General features: G+C 35.5%; 1 long non-coding RNA gene across 1 annotated transcript; it reads right to left on the reverse strand.

Moving 5' to 3' along the window:
* Positions 1-2,368: 2,368 nt before the first annotated feature.
* LOC116583415 lies at positions 2,369-10,402 on the reverse strand. The gene is made up of 3 exons (XR_004282716.1): positions 10,392-10,402; positions 9,620-9,624; positions 2,369-2,446 (listed from the first exon to the last, which is right to left on the reverse strand). It is a non-coding gene; the product is annotated as an uncharacterized LOC116583415 (long non-coding RNA).
* Positions 10,403-20,280: the final 9,878 nt, after the last annotated feature.

The raw sequence follows: 20,280 nt of genomic DNA on the forward strand, positions 1-20,280 counted from the left end.
AGCTGAAAGCAGAGGCTTAACCCACTGAGCCACCCAGGTGCCCCGAGACTTGCATAAATTCTTAATAACAGTATACTAAGAACTTGGGACTATGATTAGTCAAACACTCTATCACAAGTCCAAAATAAATTATTAGATATTTGTTTAAATAGGTCCATAGATAAATGGGAGAAAGGTTAATACATGTAATTCGTAGGTAAGGGGAGGAGTGGGTGGATAGAAGGGTGGATAGATGATATAAATAGATGATAGATCAGTAGATGATAACAGACAGACATAAATATAGGTAGATACAAAAGAGATAAAACATTTTTTGAAATTAAATGTTCAAGTTAGAGGTAGGATAGTAACCTTGATGAATCATAATTCTTCTTAATGATATTTGTAAAATGTAAAATTTATTTTAAATATATATCCATTTAGAGCAATATTGATTAATTCCTCTTCCAAAAGCCCAAGGATATGTTTTTTTCTAATAAGAAGGTGATTTTTTTTTTTCCTTTATAACATTCTTATAACCCACCCTATATCCATAAACTAGCTCCTGAGTAACTGGCTACAGATTTTACCTACAAGTTGCTAGCATAAACTCCCCCAGGACAAAAAAAAACAAAAACAAACAAAAAAACAACAACAAAAAAGAAAAACAAAACAGTATTTTCAAAGAGTAGCCTGATGATGTACCTTTTATAAATATAAAAAATGACTACTTTCTTATACTGCCTTTATTTTTTATTTCCAGTCCATTATTTCTTTTCTTTATTTATTTTTTATTTATTTTCATCATAACAGTATTCATTATTTTTGCACCACACCCAGTGCTCCATGCAATCCATGCCCTCTATAATAACCACCACCTGGTACCTCAACCTCCCACCACCCCCCCCCCTTCAAAACCCTCAGATTGTTTTTCAGAGTCCATAGTCTCTCATGATTCACCTGCCCTTCCAATTTCCCCCAACTCCCTTCTCCTCTCTAACTCCCCATGTCCTCCATGCTATTTGTTATGCTCCACAAATAAGTGAAATCATATGATAATTGACTTTCTCTGCTTGACTTATTTCACTCAGCATAATCTCTTCCAGTCCCGTCCATGTTGCTACAAAAGTTGGGTATTCATCCTTTCTGATGGAGGCATAATACTCCATAGTGTATATGGACCACATTTTCCTTATCCATTCGTCCGTTGAAGGGCATCTTGGTTCTTTCCACAGTTTGGCGACCGTGGCCATTGCTGCTATAAACATTGGGGTACAGATGGCTCTTCTTTTCACTACATCTGTATCTTTGGGGTAAATACCAAGGAGTACAATTGCAGGGTCATAGGGAAGTTTTATTTTTAATTTCTTAAGGAATCTCCACACTGTTTTCCAAAGAGGCTGCACCACCTTGCATTCCCACCAACAGTGTAAGAGGGTTCCCTTTTCTCCACATCCCCTCCAACACATGCTGTTTCCTGTCTTGCTAATTTTGGCCATTCTAACTGGTGTAAGGTGGTATCTCAATGTGGTTTTAATTTGAATGTCCCTGAGGGCTAGTGATGATGAACATGTTTTCATGTGTCTGATAGCCATTTGTATGTCTGCATTGGAGAAGTGTCTGTTCATACCTTCTGCCCATTTTTTGATATGATTGTCTGTTTTGTGTGTGTTGAGTTTGAGGAGTTCTTTATAGATCCTGGATATCAACCTTTTGTCTGTACTGTCATTTGCAAATATCTTCTCCCATTCCGTGGGTTGCCTCTTTGTTTTGTTGACTGTTTCCTTTGCTGTGCAGAAGCTTTTGATTTTGATAAAGTCCCAAAAGTTTATTTTCTCTTTTGTTTCCTTTGCCTTTGGAGACATATCTTGAAAGAAGTTGTTGTGGCTGATATGGAAGAGGTTACTGCCTATGTTCTCCTCTAGGATTCTGATGGATTCCTGTCTCACGTTGAGGTCTTTTATCCATTTTGAGTTTATCTTTGTGTATAGTGTAAGAGAATGGTTGAGTTTCCACTGTATATTGTTTCCTGTTTTGTCAAAGATTATTTGCCCATAGAGTTGAGGGTCCATATCTGGGCTCTCTACTCTGTTCCACTGGTCTATGTGTCTGTTTTTATGCCAGTACCATGCTGTCTTGGTGATTATACTGCCTTTATTATTCTTTTCTTTAAAATTCAGGTACAGTTAACATGCAATATTATATTAATTTCAGGTGTATAATACAGAGTTTGGATAATTCCATGTATCACCAGTTTTCATCACAGCAAGTGCACTCCTTAATCCCCATCACCTCTTTCACCCATCCTCTACCCACCTTCCCTCTGGTAACAATCCATTCATTCTCTATAATTAAGAATCTGTTTCTTAGTTTGTCTTTTTTTCCTTTGCTCATGTATTTTGTTTCTTAAATTCCACATATGCGGAAATCACATGGTTTTTGACTTACTCTGACTTATTTCACTTAGCTCCATCCATGTTGTTGCAGATGGCAAGATTTCACTCTTTTTTATGGCTGAATAATATTCCAGCACATGTGTGTTATATAACATTGCCTTTAGCCATTCATCTATCAAAAGACACCTGGGCTGATTCCAAAATTTGGCTATTGTAAATAATGCTGCTAAAAACAAGGAGTACATGTATCCCTTTGAATTAGCATTTTTGTATTTTGGGGAGGTAAATACCCAGTAGAGTGATTACTGGACCATAGGGTAGTTCTATTTTTAACTTTAGAGGAAACTCCATACTGTTTTCCACAGTGGCTGCACCACTTTGCATTCCCATGGACAGTGCAAAAGGGTACCTTTTCCTCTACATCCTTGATAATACTTCTTGTTTCTTTTTGTTGTTGTTGTTGTTGTTTGTTTGTTTGTTTGTTTGTTTTGGTTTGGTTTGATTTCGGTTTTTTGGCCATTCTGAAAGGTGTGAGGTGATATCTCATTGTGATTTTGATTTGCATTTTCCCTATGATGAGTGATGTTGAACATCTTTTCATGTGTTTGTTAGCCACCTGGATGTCTTCTTTGTAGAAATGTCTATTAGTGTCCTGCCCATTTTTTAAATGGATTATTTGGTTTTTGGGTATTGAGTTATAAGTTCTTTATATATTTTGGATACTGACCCTTTATCAGGTAAGTCATTTATAAATATTGTCTCCCATTCTGTAGTTTGCCTTTTAGTTTTGTTGATTGTTTCCTTTGCTGTGCAGAAGGTTTTTGTTTTGATGAAGTACCAATAGTCTATTTCTATTTCCTTTGCCCCAGGAAACATCTCTAGAAAAAAGTTGCTACAACCAATGTCAGAGAAGTTATTGCTTTTGCTCTCTTCTGGGATTTTTATGGTTCCAGGACTCACATTAGGTCTTTAATCCATTTTCAGTCTATTTTTGTGCATGGTGTAAGAAAGTAGTCCAGTTTCATTCTTTTGCATGAAACTGACCAGTTTTCCCAACACCATTTGTTCAAGAGTCTTTTTCACATTGGATATTCTTGCCTGCTTTGTCAAAGATGAATTGACCATATTATTCTTTCCCTTTGCTATGTTGTACAAATATGCAATTATCAAATACAGACATTATGAATATCTTATAAAATTTCATTATATATAAAAATAATATCACCCACAGGGATAATATAGAAAATTCAAATTTACAAATAAAATTCCTTTCTTCCTAATATCATAGTCCCAAGTTTAACAAAAAATGTTATATTATCCTGTTGAGATTGTTTAAACAATTATTACTTCAATTAATACTACTTGTACTTTCTTTCGATGTGTTTTGTTCCTATCTCTTCCTGTGCTGAACAAAACAGAATGATCCAATTTGAGCTGCATGCCTGTTTAGCTAAATGAGATTATTCAGTGGTCTAGTTAATCTTGAGTCATCAGAAGGCCTCAAACAGAATGAAGTAATATATTCTGCCCCTGCTAGCTCAGCCCCTTTTATTTTATTTTTTTTTTCCAAAGAAGAAAGGTTTATGTTGTGGGAGAAGCAGAAGGTCTTAGATCATAACCATGAAACACTAGGATAACAGGGGAGACCAGCCTGCCTGTATGTATGAATGTGAAATCCTATCTGTGCAGGTCACTGACAGCATTCAATGAGACAAGGGCACTGAATTTGTGCAGGAACTTCACTTTTTACTTCATCCAACTGGGGAAAAAAGGAGTAGCGATTATAACCATGCTACACATGAATCTTTGGTATTTTACTAATCTTTCTACTATGCAGAGGCACTTTCTTTGAGCAGCCAACAGGCTTTCAATGGTCATGTCATCTCCCTTCAAATCTCTTTTAAACTGTTGAAGACATAGCCAGCATCCTGTCTCCTATCATCCTCCCACCCCTCTTCCCTTACCTTTATTCTTGGTGAAAGCTAATTTAAGACTCTCCTTAGTCAAAGGGCAGTGCTTTCAGGGAAAACACATTGGGCTGTATATACATTTGATCAAAAACATTTGAAACGTGTACAAAAGCAACCAAATCCAAAAAAAGAAAAGGACAGCTGCATAAAGATATCATGCTATAAAAGAACTAGCTGTAAAAGCTCTGGCTAACCAAATGGCTAAGTTAAACAAAGCACAATTATGGGTACCCTGTCCTCTTTCCCATTTCTTTCTATCTATGTAAAACTCACTAATTAGCATTGCATCGTTGTCCTAAATTCTAGTTTCACTTCATTTTCCTGACAATCCTGCTTTTATGTCTGCCAACATAAAAAAAAAAACCCTCAATTTTCTAGAGTTCTTCCACTTTTCATGCTATTTTACCCACTCTTCTTCCAACGATGTACATTTTTATTATGATTAAATATTAAAATATACACATTATGTACCATAACACATGATTTTTTCTCAGAAAAATCATTGATTTTTTAAAAATGGAATATATCCAAACATATTCTGGGACTGCTCTGAATAATTTAATGGCAGACTTCATAAATTAAAATTTAGATATAAATCTAAGCAGCATTATTCCATTCTATAGGATCGAAAGAAGCAAACATAACAAAAACAATAAACAATAATCACTTTACTAATTTATCCACAAAATGCCTGAAAGTTATGTTAGGTTGCCTACCTGTGCATTTTTATCACTGACACACTCAACAGACCAGCACTGGGCTAGGTAGCATGGCAATCCCAAGGCAACAATGAAGCATAAAAATCTGGGCAGAATATTAAAGTTTAAATATACTAAAATATAAGAAGGCAAATTCCAATGTACAAGGGAAGAGGTAATTAATAAGGTAATGAAAACATTCATCAGGCAGGAAAAAGCATGGACTGCTTATGATCGGAAATCAGAACATAAAAGCTACCACATGGAAATAACCCTGAGATCTAGTCAGGAAGATCTTTGAATCTCAGTTGCTGCTGGACTCTTCTACTGGTGAAAAACAATCCTGAATGCTGCCTTAATCCTCTTTGAAAGTAAGGGTAGATGGATTTGGAAAGGTCTCTAGAGGGATTTCTCTAAAAAGATAAATTAATCTGCTAGTGTGATCTCCAATACTGTAATTAGTATTAGTCTTGGGGTGCCTGCATGGGTCAATTTGTTGGCATCTGACTCTTGATTTCAGCTCAGGTTGCGATGTCGAGTCTGGGGATCAGGCCCTACATTGGGCTCTGTACTCAATTGGGAGTCTGCTTGAGGATTATCTCTCTTTTCCTCTGACCCTCCTTTTGTTTGCTTTCTCTCTCTTTCTGAAATAAATAAATTGGGGCACCTGGGTGGCTCAGTGGGTTAAAGCCTCTGCCTTCAGCTCAGGTCATGATCCTAGTGTCCTGGGATTGAGCCTCGCATCAGGTTCTCTGCTCAGGGGGTAGCCTGACTCTTCCTCTCTCTCTCTGCCCCCTCTCTGCCTACTTTCTGTCAAAAAGTGAATAAAATCTTAAAAATTAAAATAAAATAAATCTTTAAAGAAAAGGGTATGAGGCTTAATACATATTGACCAATAAATCTCTGCTTCACAGGTATATTTTTGAAAAAAAGTCTCTTTCATAAAGACAATGTCTGCATCTGTTTCTGTACACACACATAGTAATATATGCATGAACATCCTTAACCATATTTAGAGACACAGATAATTTACATTCTACTTAGTTGGTTTCTAGATAACAAAGAATTTGTACTTGTACATCTTCTAGTTGTGTATTACATTTCATAATATCCTATACACCATCTACAGCCATCTTCAGATTTTTCCTAATTATGTATTTGTGATCTAATTCTTAGCCATCACTATGTATGCCATTTAGGCACCCGTTGATTTCATTCCAGAACCATAAAATGATCCTTGTGAATAAATGTAGTAATATACTTTGACATTCTTTCATTATATACTCTGAATACAGAAGGGTCAAAATTGCTACATGTTACATGTACAGTTAATGATCATTTCTCTGATGAGTATAGGACTGACTGATTACTATATTTGAGAGTTGTGTGTTTTTTTTCTTTTTTTTTAAATTTTTTATTTTTTATAAACATATATTTTTATCCCCAGGGGTACAGGTCTGTGAATCACCAGGTTTACACACTTCACAGCACTCACCATAGCATATACCCTCCCCAATGTCCATAAACCCACCCCCTTCTCCCAACCTCCCTCCCCCAGCAACCCTCAGTTTGTTTTGTGAGATTAAGAGTCACTTATGGTTTGTCACCCTCCCAATTCCATCTTGTTTCATTGATTCTTCTTCTACCCACTTAAGCCCCCATGTTGCATCACCACTTCCTCATATCAGGGAGATCATATGATAGTTGTCTTTCTCTGATTGACTTGTTTCGCTAAGCATGATACGCTCTAGTTCCATCCATGTTGTCGCAAATGGCAAGATTTCATTTCTTTTGATGGCTGCATAGTATTCCATTGTGTATATATACCATATCTTCTTGATCCATTCATCTGTTGATGGACATCTAGGTTCTTTCCATAGTTTGGCTATTGTGGACATTGCTGCTATAAACATTCGGGTGCATGTGCCCCTTTGGATCACTACGTTTGTATCTTTAGGGTAAATACCCAGTAGTGCTATTGCTGGGTCATAGGGCAGTTCTATTTTCAACATTTTGAGGAACCTCCATGCTGTTTGCAGCCACTCTGGAGAGTTGTGTTTTTTTATTTGTTTTGGTTTATACTCCTTTGTAATCTACATTTCGAAGTGCTTGTGGTTTAAACTATTGAGCTGAGTTATCCAAATTTAGTTTACTATTCTCAATCAAAAACCTTCTTAAAGCATGTAAACACATATACATATATGCCTATAAATTCCCATTACCTTCCTCATAAGTTTTTTTTTTTAAGATTTTATTTATTTATTTGACAGAGAGAGAGAGAGAGAGATCACAAATAGGTAGAGATGCAGGCAGAGAAAGAGGAGGAAGCAGGCTCCCTGTCGAGCAGAGAGCCCAATGTGGGGCTCGATCCCAGGGCCTTGGGATCATGACCTGAGCCGAAGGCAGAGGCTTTAACCCACTGAGCCACTCAGGCACCCCATTCCTCATAAGTTATTTTAATTAGTTTCTTATACCTCTTAAAGGAGGAAAATAATCATCTTGAATTAACTATATAGGTGATAATTAAAGTCTAATATCTTATTAAACAGTACTGGATAAAAATCAGAACTACATTGAAAAACCTCTGAATGTCAGGTAAATATGCAGAAAGCCTGTCACTCCTATCAAATTTGGTACCTTTGAAGATATACTCGGTGTAAGCATCCCTCTCAATGCTTTCTTCAGAAAACCACTATCATTTAAAAGCTGAGATAAAACTTGATGGCCATTCAAGACACAGCAATTTAGATTTATGAGATGTGACCCCTTCTTAACTTTATAAATTTAATTCATTCTACATATCTCCAAACTTCTTTCTATTAAACTAAGTGTCTTACAATCATAGCATCCTACCTCATTTTCAGTATTACTTACAGACCTTTTAAAAGTAAAGGTGATCATTTACTGTAGTGTTTTATTGATTAGTCATCTATCTCCCCAACTACACAAGCCTTGAAAGTGTGGATGATATTCTATTCACCTTTCAATCCCAGGCAAGCATTAATAATAGGAACACAGGAGGCACATACTAGAGAACTATTAAATGAGTGAAAAAATTAATATCTAAATCATATCTAATTCCCTTAAATTTAAATAGGGGCCCTAGAATTATTTTATAATTTCCAATTAATTAAATTATGACAATTTGAACTGAGTTTGACTAAAGCATATTAAAAAATTATAGTATAAAAGCTATAAAAACAATAAAGTATCTGTAAATGAAGGAATCCTTTGCTTCTTAAAAAAAGCTATATATTTATTACAAAAGAAATCAATGAGGATTGTTCAAATTCAAACAAGAAAAAAGATGTTAATATAAATATTAATAATACCCACTCCAATTATACTTTTCTAAAGTAACTACTGGTAATAGTTCAGTTTGTAAGATTCCATACAGAAATAATACCTTCTTCTTTTTGGTTATTTTATTTTATTTTATTTTAAGGGTTTTTAAATTTTTTTAATTTTTTCAGTGTTCCAAGATTCATTGTTTATGTATCACACCCAGTACTCCCTGCAATATGTGCCCTCCTTAATACCCACCACCAGGCTAACCCATCCTCCCAGCCCCCTCCCTTCCAAAACCCCCAGTCTGTTTCTCAGAGTCCATAGTCTCCCATGCTTTATCTCCCCCTCTGATTTACCCCAATTCACTTTTCCTTTCCTTCTCCTAATGTTCTCCATGTTATTCCTTATGTTCCATAAGTAAGTGAAACTATATGATAATTCACTTTCTCTGCTTGACTTATTTCACTCAGCATAATCTCCTCCAGTCCCATCTATGTTGATGCAAATTTGGGTATTCATTCTTTCTGATGGAGGTGTAATATTCCATTGTATATATGGACCATATCTTCTTTATCCATTTGTCTGCTGAAGGGCATCCTGGCTCCCACAGTTTGGCAACCATGGCCATTGCTGCCATGAACATTGAGGTACAGATGGCCCTTCTTTTCATGACATCTGTATCTTTGGGGTAAATACCCAGTAGTGCAATTGCAGGGTAGTAGGACTTCATCAAGATAAAAAGCTTCTGCACAGCACAGGAAATAGTCAACAAATAGGAAAGAGACAACCCATGGAAAGGAAGAAGATATTCACAAATGACACTACAGACAAAGGGCTGCTATCCAAGATCTATAAAGAACTCCTCAAACTCAGCACTAAAAAAATAGATAATCATGTCAAAAAATGACAGAAGACATGAACAGACAGTTCTCCAAAGAAGACATACAAATGGCTAACAGACACATGAAAAAATGTTCATCATCATTAGCCATCAGGGAGATTCAAATCAAAACCTCATTAAGATACCAATCTTAGACCAGTTAGAATGGCCAAAATTGTCAGGAAAGGAAATGGCGAGTGTTGGAGAGGATGTGGAGAACGGGAAACTCTCTTACACTGTTGGTGGGAATGCAAGTTGGTGCAGCCACTTTGGAAAACAGTGTGGAGATTCCTTAAAAATTATTTAGTTATTTTAAAATAAGATATATACATATATTATTTCATTATATTTTCCAGAGAATGGATTTGTGCAGAGAATGGCTACATTCTGTATCACAGTTCCTTCAACCATTACTCCTTGTTGAATAATTAGGCAGACTGTTTTAAATCGTTTTGCTTTTTATATTTTGTTATGACTATTACCTAAAATGCTGCAATGGCACACTTGCATTTTGCTTTTGTTTCTACTTAACAGATTTCTAGAAATGAGTCTTATGTACAAAAGAATATGTGCACATTAACATTTTGATAGTTACTGACAGAATATGGTGATTCACATTTCCACTAAAACTGCATGACTTTGATTCCCAGATCTTGATAATTTTTATTTAACAAGATTTTAAATTTTAGAACAGCTTTAAATTTCAGAATTATTGCAAAGATGATATAAAGATTTATCCAATTGCCCCTAATATTAACATCTTATATTAGTATGGTATACTTGTTATAATTAGTGAACCAATACTGATACATTATAAATAACTAAAATCCATACTTTATTTAGATACCCAGTTTTTCTCTAGCATGCTTTTTCTTTTCCAGGATCCTATCCATGATATCACATCACATTTAGTTGTCATGTCTTCTTAGGGTTCTCTTGACTGAAAATTTCTCAGACTTTCCTTGCCATGAGGCTATAATGATATAAATAAATGATTGAATAAATAAGGGACAATCAGTATATCTCCTATACAGAATTTACTACTAATTTATATAGGTATTCTGCCCTCAAGTAGGAAGAACATAGCTCCTTATCACTCCAGAAAGTGCTTTTTCAAAAAGGCCTAGGAAAAGATAAGGAGATAAAAAGACTAACTTACTGTGGTAAACTTAACAAACACTACCTCCAGCTAAGTGATGATAGTTAACATAGACAGTGATAAATCATACTGATAGTATATACTCTTGATATATTTGTTGAGAATGACACTGTACCTCTGTAGTCTCCCCTAAAACCCATAACCCCAGTCTAATCCTGAGAAAAATATCAGACAAATTCCAACTGAACATCCTACAGAAGACCTGCCTAGTAGTCCTCAACCTGTCGAAAATGTTTAATGTTTCTAATCTAACTGTTGAAAAACAGTAATGTTTTACTAGTTCTATTTCTTAGAGCACTTAAGATCTGAAAATTCTATTACTGATTTTCACAGTACCTTGTAGGAGTTGAAAATTCGCTGAATAGGTGAATGAATAAAATTCTTATTTAGTGCTTCTTAAGGAGTTTGTATCTAATGTCAATATATTATGTTTCTATTGTTGTGTCACACAAGAACATTTCCAGGTCCTTTAATAAATAAACCATTAGGGGGAAGGATCCTGCTCTTCATCCTAAAGCTTGTAAATGTGATTCTTTTTTAAAGGTAGCTGTAATATTTGGAATGTTTTTTGTAAACTTCAAACTTCTCATATCTATTTGGATATTTACAGGCTGTTCTAAGTAACAGAATGCAAAATACTTGCTTAAAATCATGCATACACATTAAAAATCCCATAAACAAAATTTTCCAGTTTTAAACATACTAAGACACAAACAATATCACATATGGGATAACAAATGGAGAGAGTTTTTGCCAATGCCTGGGGCCTTTGGCAATATTAATGCTTGGTATAATCTTTTGAAGAATTCTAAAAGCATGTGGCAAACTGTTTCCATGCACATGTTACATTCAGGGACACAGCTGTACTGTAATGATGGGTCACTTGGAATATATGTAACTCTCCTCGCTTCTCTTTTGATTTACTGAGCAACTTGCATTCTTGCCTTATATCTCCACTCAGATATCCTCTTATAAAAGGGATATTATAAAGATGAATGAAATCTTTTCTGTGAAGTACTTAAAGCTTCTAAGAATAATTACTGGACAAATACAGCTCATTATTATGGCCAAAGTAATCAAAAATTCACTATCCAGATCCCATTATAACATTCATAAATTATATTTGGCTCAATTATTATTTCATTCTTCCTATCAGCATAAACATGAACTAGTCATTTTTTAATATTATAAAGCCAAACTTAAGTTCTGTGCTAACATTTATATATTCATGATAACAGTAACAGGCTTTCTCATAAAACACATCCTGAATAACTTTCTTTGTTGCCTTTGGCAGTTTCTAAGAGTTGTAAGTGGCTAACATTCACTAGAACTTAACTGAAAAAATATTCATTAGTTGTGTATTTGTGAAAAATAACAAAACACCGAACAAGAAACATTGAAATATGCTGCCAAGAGGAATTTAAAGAGTGAAAAGCTATTTCTAACATTTTCAAGAGTTAAGAATGATCTCTTTCAATTTGATAAAAATGCCATTAATGGGGGCGCCTGGGTGGCTCAGTGGGTTAAAGCCTCTGCCTTCAGCTCAGGTCATGATCCCAGGGTCCTGGGATCGAGCCCCGCATCAGGCTCTCTGCTCGGCGGGGAGCCTTCTTCCTCCTCTCTCTCTGCCTGCCTCTCAGCCTACTTGTAATCTCTGCCTGTCAAATAAATAAATAAAATCTTTAAAAAAAAATGCCATTAATGGTTTTATAGTTTCAGTAAAACTACAGCCTACATAGCTGCTTCTTCCTTTTTCTTCCTTAGTTTGAAGAAAGGCTAAAGAAAATCTAGAAGCAGAGTCCTATCTTTGCCTTTTTTTCTTTAAAGTATGTCTTTTAGTTTAGTGTCCTAGAGTTTCCTGTGTCAGAGAATAAATACACTGTCCAGGTGGATGCTGAAGAAAAAGAAGATATGAAAAGTTGTGCTGCGTTTTTGTCTCTCTGAAAGTCCAGGATTAAAAAGAGCTGAGGAAGAGGAAGAACCTAATTCCATTTGATCAGATGACCACTGAGAACTTGAATCAAGTCTGCTCAGAAATCAAACTGAACAAAAAGTATCTCTATCAGCCTCACAGGCCAACTGAGAATTTGTATACTTGATTTTGGGAAAAGCTCTGACTCACATATTATAAACTCTGGACTTTAAAAATAATGATATAAAAATAAAGAATAAATTTAAAATATAGTAAATATATATATATATATGATATATGCACATATCATGTATCATACCCACACACATATAATGAAGTGATTACTGCACTAAGTTTAATTAACACATTGGACTTAGTGTTGGATTTTCTTTCTTTTGAATATCATAAGAGATGTCCAGAGGGCCTGGGCAGGAAGTGGTCCGGGTAGACAGAGTGTGGGGTTTCCCAGAAAGATAAATAAGGTGCAATTGGAGTCTACAGGGTGAACTATATGTGTATGGGGAGTGGGAAGTAAGTGTGGATCTCAATGCAGGGACACGGAGAGGATGGTCTGGGCTGCACTAAGAATCAGGATTAGAATAAAGAATGACAGAATAAGACCTGAGGCACCACAACTGCCACATATCCTCCCAGTGGAAGCCCAATCTTAGGATGTGTGGATCCTGTATAAATACCAAAGGTTTTCAAAGATCACAATTAAGTTTAAAATAATATCTCAGATAATTTAGCCAATAAAAGATGAGATATTGAGTAATACAATCTATGCTAATAAATTAATCACAATGATGTAGGTGTGAAGACTATCAGCATCTTTGATAGATAAAGGAAAATGGTTTTTCTAAAATCTTTACAGTGACTGGATTTTTTCACTTCTTCTAGAGTGTTCAGGATTCATAGACTGGCTATGAACATGGAGCAGCTCTCCTTTTTTTTTTTTTTTTTTAAGATTTTATTTATTTATTTGAGAGAAAGAGAGAGCGAGAGATAGCATGAGTGGGGGGAAGAGGCAGAGGGAGAAGGAAAAGCAGATTTCCTGCTGAGAAGGGAGCCTAACATGGGCCTCAATCTTTGGACCTTGAAACCATGACCTGAACTGAAGGCAGATACTTTACCACTGAGCCACCAGGCATGCCAGAAATATTTTATTTGTAAGAATTTTTGTCTGCTGTTTTGCTTAATAGTCTTAATAGTCTCTTCTCTCCCTAAAATATTTACTTCCCCCATGTCATATTTTTCTATTATTTATCTCTATCATTCTCTTTTATGTTCCTGCTTTCTTAAAATGAATGGCTATCCTAGGTTGTTCATTCATGTTTAATAACAAAATAATAAAAATAAATGTTTATGTAAGTATGATATGTTTACTGGTGGACATTGCTACTGCTGTGAGTGTACAAAAACCTTCCCAAACATTGCCAGACCCTAAAATAAGAGAACCTGAACTTTTAAATAGTCACTTAGATTTTACCAAAATATTCATTAAATTTAAATGAAGAAGCATTTCTCTTTGGATTTAGTTTAGATTAGTCTCACTTTTGTTGGAGAGGAATTGTTTTATATCTTTAAGTGAGTTATAGTTGATACATAATATTAAATTTGTCTTAGGTGTACAAAATAGTATCTTAAGAATTACATATAAAATGCTCACCACATCAGTACATTAAAATATTACTCAATATATCACCTAAGCTGTGCTTTTCATCCCCATGGTTTATTTATTTTATAACTGGAAGTCTGTACCTCTTAATCCCTTTCACTCATTTCACCCATCCCACATTCCTCCCCTTGGCAACCACCAATTTGTTCTTTATATTTACAACTCAACATCAAAAAAAAGAAAGAAAGAAAGAAAGAAAGAAAGAAAGAAAGAAAGAAAGAATCCAAATAATGAGATTAAAAAAATGGGCAAAAGACTTGAATGACATTTTTCCAAAAGAAGACCTGCAGATGGCCAAGAGACATATGAAAAGAAGTTCAACTTCATTAATTAGGGGACTGTAAATCAAAACCACAATTAGATATCGCCTCACATATATCATAATGGCTAAAATAAGAACATAAGAAATAGTGTTGGTAAGAAAATGAAGAGAAAGCTCTTGCACTATTGGTGAAAATGTATATTGAAATTATGTAAGTATGTATAATATGAAAAACAGTATGGAGGTTCCTCAAAAAACAAAAACTAGAAGTACCATGTAATCTAGTAATTCTAATTCTGGGTATTTACCTGAAGAAAACAACACTGAAAAAGCTATATACACCTCTATCATTTACAGCAGGAATATTTACAATAGCAAAGACATGGAAGCAGCCTAGGTGTCCAAATGATGTTGTATATACACATAATGGAATATGATCTATAAAAACAATGAAATCTTGCCATTTACAACACATGGATGGATCTAGAGGGTGTTATGCTAAGTGAAATAAACTGAAAAAGAACAATTTCATGATATCATTTATATGTGGAATATAAAAAATAAACAAGAAAAATAGACTTGAGTTTCTCTGTTTTAGTTTTTTCATTTTGTCTTTTTTCTGTCTGAGGGCCAGACTGTAAGCAGAGATCTGTGTCAACTATTCTCAGTAAGTATTTTCCAAATATTTAATGCCTTTTTCTTCAGTCTCACGTATTATTTCCACTCTTTTTTAAAACAAATTTATTTATTTATTTGACAGAGACAGAGATCACAAGTAGGCAGAGAGGCAGGCAGAGAGAGAGATGAGGAAGCAGGCTCCCTGCTGAGCAAAGGGACCAATGTGGGGCTTGATCAGGACCCTGGGAACATGACCTGAGCCAAGGACAGAGGCTTTAATCCACTGAGCTACCCAGGCACCCCTGTATATGCTTTATGCAACATGTCTAATACCTCCTCACTAGAAATGTCTGCATCTAAGAAGCTAGAATATCCAAGAATCCATTTCAGACTCTTAACTCTAATTAATACCAAAACCCTAATAACTAAAGAGGTTTTAAAGTCATCCATTTGGTTTCTTTATTGATATAGTGAGGAGTTTTTATCATTCTATACAATCTCCCTGAACTTCATTGATTACTTCCACAAACATATATTGAGTTTCTACACATAAGCATTTTTTCTTTTAATTTCTAGAGATTCAGTGGAAAATCAGACAAATCCCTTGTACTCTCTGGATTAGAGTCATACAAACAGAAAAGTGAAAAAATATATATAAAAACAAAAATATCTAGTTTTGTTACATGTTATAAAAAAGCAGAAGTGAGGGGCACCTGGGTAGCTCGGTCAGTTAAGTGTCTGATGTTGGCTTGGTTCATGATTTTAGGGTCCTGGGATTAAGCCCCATGTCCTGCTACCAGCTAAGCAGGGAGCCTGCCTCTTCCTCCCCTTTTGCACTCCCCACTCATGTATGCTCTCTTTCTCAAATGAATATAATCTTTAAAAAAAAATGCAAGGGAGATTAGAGAATGATAGAAGTTATCACAATGGTTGGTCAGTAAAGGGAACATTAAAGCAAAATTCTGGGTTGGCAAGATGGTGGAGGAATAGGAGACCTAAATATTGTCAGGTCCCAGGGATTCAGCTTGATAGCTATCAAACCATTCTAAATAAGTACAAACTTAGCAGGAGACCAAAGAGAAGAATAGCAGCATTTCTAGGAACAGAAAAGCGACCATTTTCTGGAAGGTAGGACATGTGGAGAAGTGAATCCGAGGTGATACACCTTGGAGAGAGACCATGGGGGAAGAGGCTGGCTCCCGACCAGTGAGAGAGCAGCAGAGCACAAAACTGGAAGTTTTAGAAGTCTGCTCCACTGAGCAACATCACTTCAGAGGCTAAGCAGAGGGTGGAGCCCTCGCAGGGACAGTGTGGACTCAGGACACATGGGCACATGGAGTGGCAAAAAACCAGGGGTGCCTGAGTGTGGCAGAGCTCCCAGGTATTGGAACAGGGAAGCCAGCTGCAGAGACAGAGCTGAGAAGAGGGCTCTCAGCTTGGGGTTACCTTAAACCATGATCTGAGGCACAGCTGGGTCACTTGCTCTTTGAACAGGGACCCACAATTGGCAGATCCAGGGAGTCCCCCTTCCTGCTCCAGGAGAAGCAGTGCAGGAGCATGCTGCAGGAATCTGCTGGATTTGGAAACTACAAATGGGGTCGTGCACCAGAGACAGAAATGCTTGGTCATAGGCTGGGTGAGCATGGAGTGTGGCGGGAGACCAGGGAAATGGGAGTGATTGACTGCTTTTCTCTGAGGGTGCACTGAAGAGGGGACCTCAAGCTCTTGGCTCCAATGGGGCTGGAGATCGGGAAGATGCCATCTTCATTATCCTCCAAAGCTGTACAGAAGGCATTCAGGAAACAAAAGCTACAGAGAGCAAAACCAAGCAGATTACTTAGCCTGGCCCCTGGCGAGGGCAGTGCAATTCCATCTTGGGCAAAAACATTTGAAAATCACTGCAACATACCCCTCCCCAAGAAGAACAACAAGAACATCTAGCCAAGACCAAGTTCAAGGATCAATGAGAACTGCGGGTTCCAGAGCTAGGGGAATGTACCACATAGAATTCATGGCTGTTTCCCCCATATTTCTTTAGTTTTTAAAGTTAATTTTTTATTTTATTTTTTTCTTATTCTATTTTTTTAATTCTTCTTCTTTCATATTTTAACCTTTTTAAACTATTTTATCTTCTCGATACCTTTTTAGAAATCTTTATTAACTTTCATTGTTACTAGTCATATTCTATCCCTTCACTCTATATAACCTAATTTTTTGTATACATATAAGTTTATCTTTCTTTAAAATTTTGGGATATAGTACTTCTAACAGATCAAAATATACCCTAAAGCTAGCATATGGCTTTGTTCTAGTCTCCAGCCTGATCACATTCTTTCCTTCTTTATTTCCTTATTTTTTTTTCTTTTCTCAACCAACTTCTTATCTTCTTTTTTCAACTAACTTCTTATCAATTCCTTTTTTAGAAAAATGTTTAAAAGAATTTATTTATTTATTTGACAGAGAAAGTTCACAAGTAGGCAGAGAGGCAGGCAGAGAGAGAGAGAGAGGAGGAGGAAGCAGACTCCCTGCCTAGCAGAGAGCCTGATGTGGGACTTGATCCCAGGTCCCTGAGATCATGACCTGAGCTAAAGGCAGAGGCTTAACCCACTGAGCCACCTAGGCACCCTAGAATCTTTTTTTAAATTTTCATCTTTATAGTCATATTCCATTCCTTCATCATGTTTACCCTTATTTTATGTATATATATATATGTTTTCTTTCAAGGCAGTTTCTTCTAACAGGCCAAAATACATACAAAATCAAGTTTGTGGCTCTGTTCTATTCACCAGTCTAATCATATATACATTATATTTTATACATTCTATATTTCTGCATGTATATATATGTACATTATATATTGTATATATTAATGTATATTATAAACATATATGTATATAATATATATTATATATTATGTTATATAATATATAATATAAATATAATTAATATAATATATAACATATATATTGAATATAACATTATATTCAATATATATGTGTTATATATATGTGGTTATATATGTGTATATATATAATTTTTTTATATATGTGTATATAATTTTTTTCTCCTTTCTTGTCCCCCTAGTTTCAGGTCTCTTCTTTCGGTTAGTTTATATTTCTCTGGGGTCATTGCTAACCTTTTAGTATTTTGAGCTCTCATTCACCTATTCTTATTTCAAACAAATGACAAAGTGGAAAAACTCACTTCAAAAAAATAATAAGAGACTGTACTGACACCTAGGGACTAATCAATATGGACATTAGTAAGATGTCAGAACTAGATTTCAGAATGAGGATTATCAATGTACTAGCTGGGCTTGAAAAAAGCATAGAAGATACAAGAGAGTTCTTTTCTGGAGAAATAAAACCCCTTTCTGGAGAAATAAAAGAACTAAAATCTAACCAAGTTGAAATCAAAAAAGCTATTAATGAAGAGCAATAAAAAATGGAGGCTCTTACTGCTAGGATAAATGAGGCAGAAGAGAGACTTAGTGATATAGAAGAACAAATAATGGGGAATAAAGAAGCTAAGCAAAAGAGAGACAACAAACTACTGGAGCACAAGGGGAGAATTCGAGAGATAAGTGATACAATAAGATGAAACAATATTAGAATAATTGGGATCCCAGAAGAAGAAAAAAGACAGAGAAAGGCAGAAGGCATGTTGGAGCAAATTATTATACAGAATTTCCCTAATTTGGGGAAGGGAACAAGCATCAAAATCCAGGAGGCATAGAACCCCCCTCAAAATCAATAAAAATAGAACAATACCCCATTATCTAATGGTAAAACATACAAGTTTCAGTGACAGGGAGAAAATCCTGAAAGCAGCTCCAGACAAGAGGTCGCTCACATACAATGTTAGAAATATTAGATTGACAGCAGACTTATCCACAGAGACATAGCAGGCCAGAAAGGACTAGCATGATATATTCAGAGCACTAAATGAGGAAAAATATGTGGCCAAAAATACTATACCCAGCTAGTCTGTCATTGAAAATAGAAGGAAAGATAAAAAGCTTCCAAGACAAACAAAAACGAAAAAAATTTGCAAACACCAAACCAGCCTTACAGGAAATGTTGAAAGGGAGAGAGAGCCTAAAAGTAACATACCAGGAAGGAACAGAGACAATATACAGTAATAGTCACATTACAGGCAATACAATGACATTAAATTCATATCTTTCAATAGTTGCTCTGATGTAAATGGGCTAAATGCCCCAGTCAAAGAACACAGAGTATCAAAATGGATATTAAAAAAAAAAAAGACCCATTGATATGCTGTCTACAAGAAACTCATTTTAGACACAAAGACACCTCCAGATTGAAAGTGAGGGGGTGGAAAACAATTTACCATGCTAATGGACATCAAAAGAAAGCTGGGGTAGCAATCCTTCTATCAGATATATTAGATTTTAAGACAAAGACTATAATAAGAGATGAAGGAGTACACTATATCATACATAAAGGGTCTGTCCAACAAAAAGATCTAACAATTTTAAATATCTATGCCCCTAATATGGGAGCAGCCAATTATATAAACTAATTAATAACAAAATCAGAGAAACACATCGACACATCGACACATAATACAATTGACACATCGACAATAATACAATAATAGTAGAGGACTTTAACAACCCTCTTACTGAAAAGGACAGATCATCTAGGAAAGGTCAACAAGGAAATAAAGGCTTTAAATAATAGCTGGATTAGATGGACATCACAGATATATTTAGAACATTCTATCCCAAAACAACAGAATACACATTTTTCTTTAGTGCATATGGAACATTCTCCAGAATAGATCACATCCTGGGCCACAAATCAGATCTCAACTGGTACCAAAAGCTTGGGATCATTCCTGGCATGTTTTCAGACCACAGTGCTCTGAAACTAGGACTCAATCACAAGAGGAAAATTGGAAAGAACTCAAGTACAGGGAGACTAAAGAGCATCCTACTAAAGAATGAATAGGTCAACCAGGAAATTAAATAAGAACTGAAAAAATTCATGGAAACAAATGAAAATGAAAACACAACTGTTCAAAATCTGTGGGATACAGCAAAGGCAGTCCTGAGAGGAAATTATATAGCAATACATGCTGTTGTCAAGAAACAAGAAAGGTCTCAAATACACAACCTAACCCTACACCTAAAGGATCTGGGGAAAGAACAACAAATAAAACCTAAACCCAGCAGAAGTGAAATAATGAAGATCAGAGTAGAATTCAATGAAATAGAAACCAAAAGAACAGTAGAACAGATCAATGAAACTAGGAGCTGGTTCTTTGAAAGAATTAATAAGATTGATAAACCCCTGGCCAGATTTATCAAAAAGAGAAAGGACCTAATTAATAAAATCATGAATGAAAGAAGAGAGATCACAACCAACACCAAAGAAATACAAACAACTATAAGAACTTATTATGAGCAACTCTA

Source organism: Mustela erminea, chromosome 2, assembly GCF_009829155.1.
Source record: "Mustela erminea isolate mMusErm1 chromosome 2, mMusErm1.Pri, whole genome shotgun sequence".
Lineage (NCBI taxonomy): Eukaryota > Metazoa > Chordata > Mammalia > Carnivora > Mustelidae > Mustela > Mustela erminea.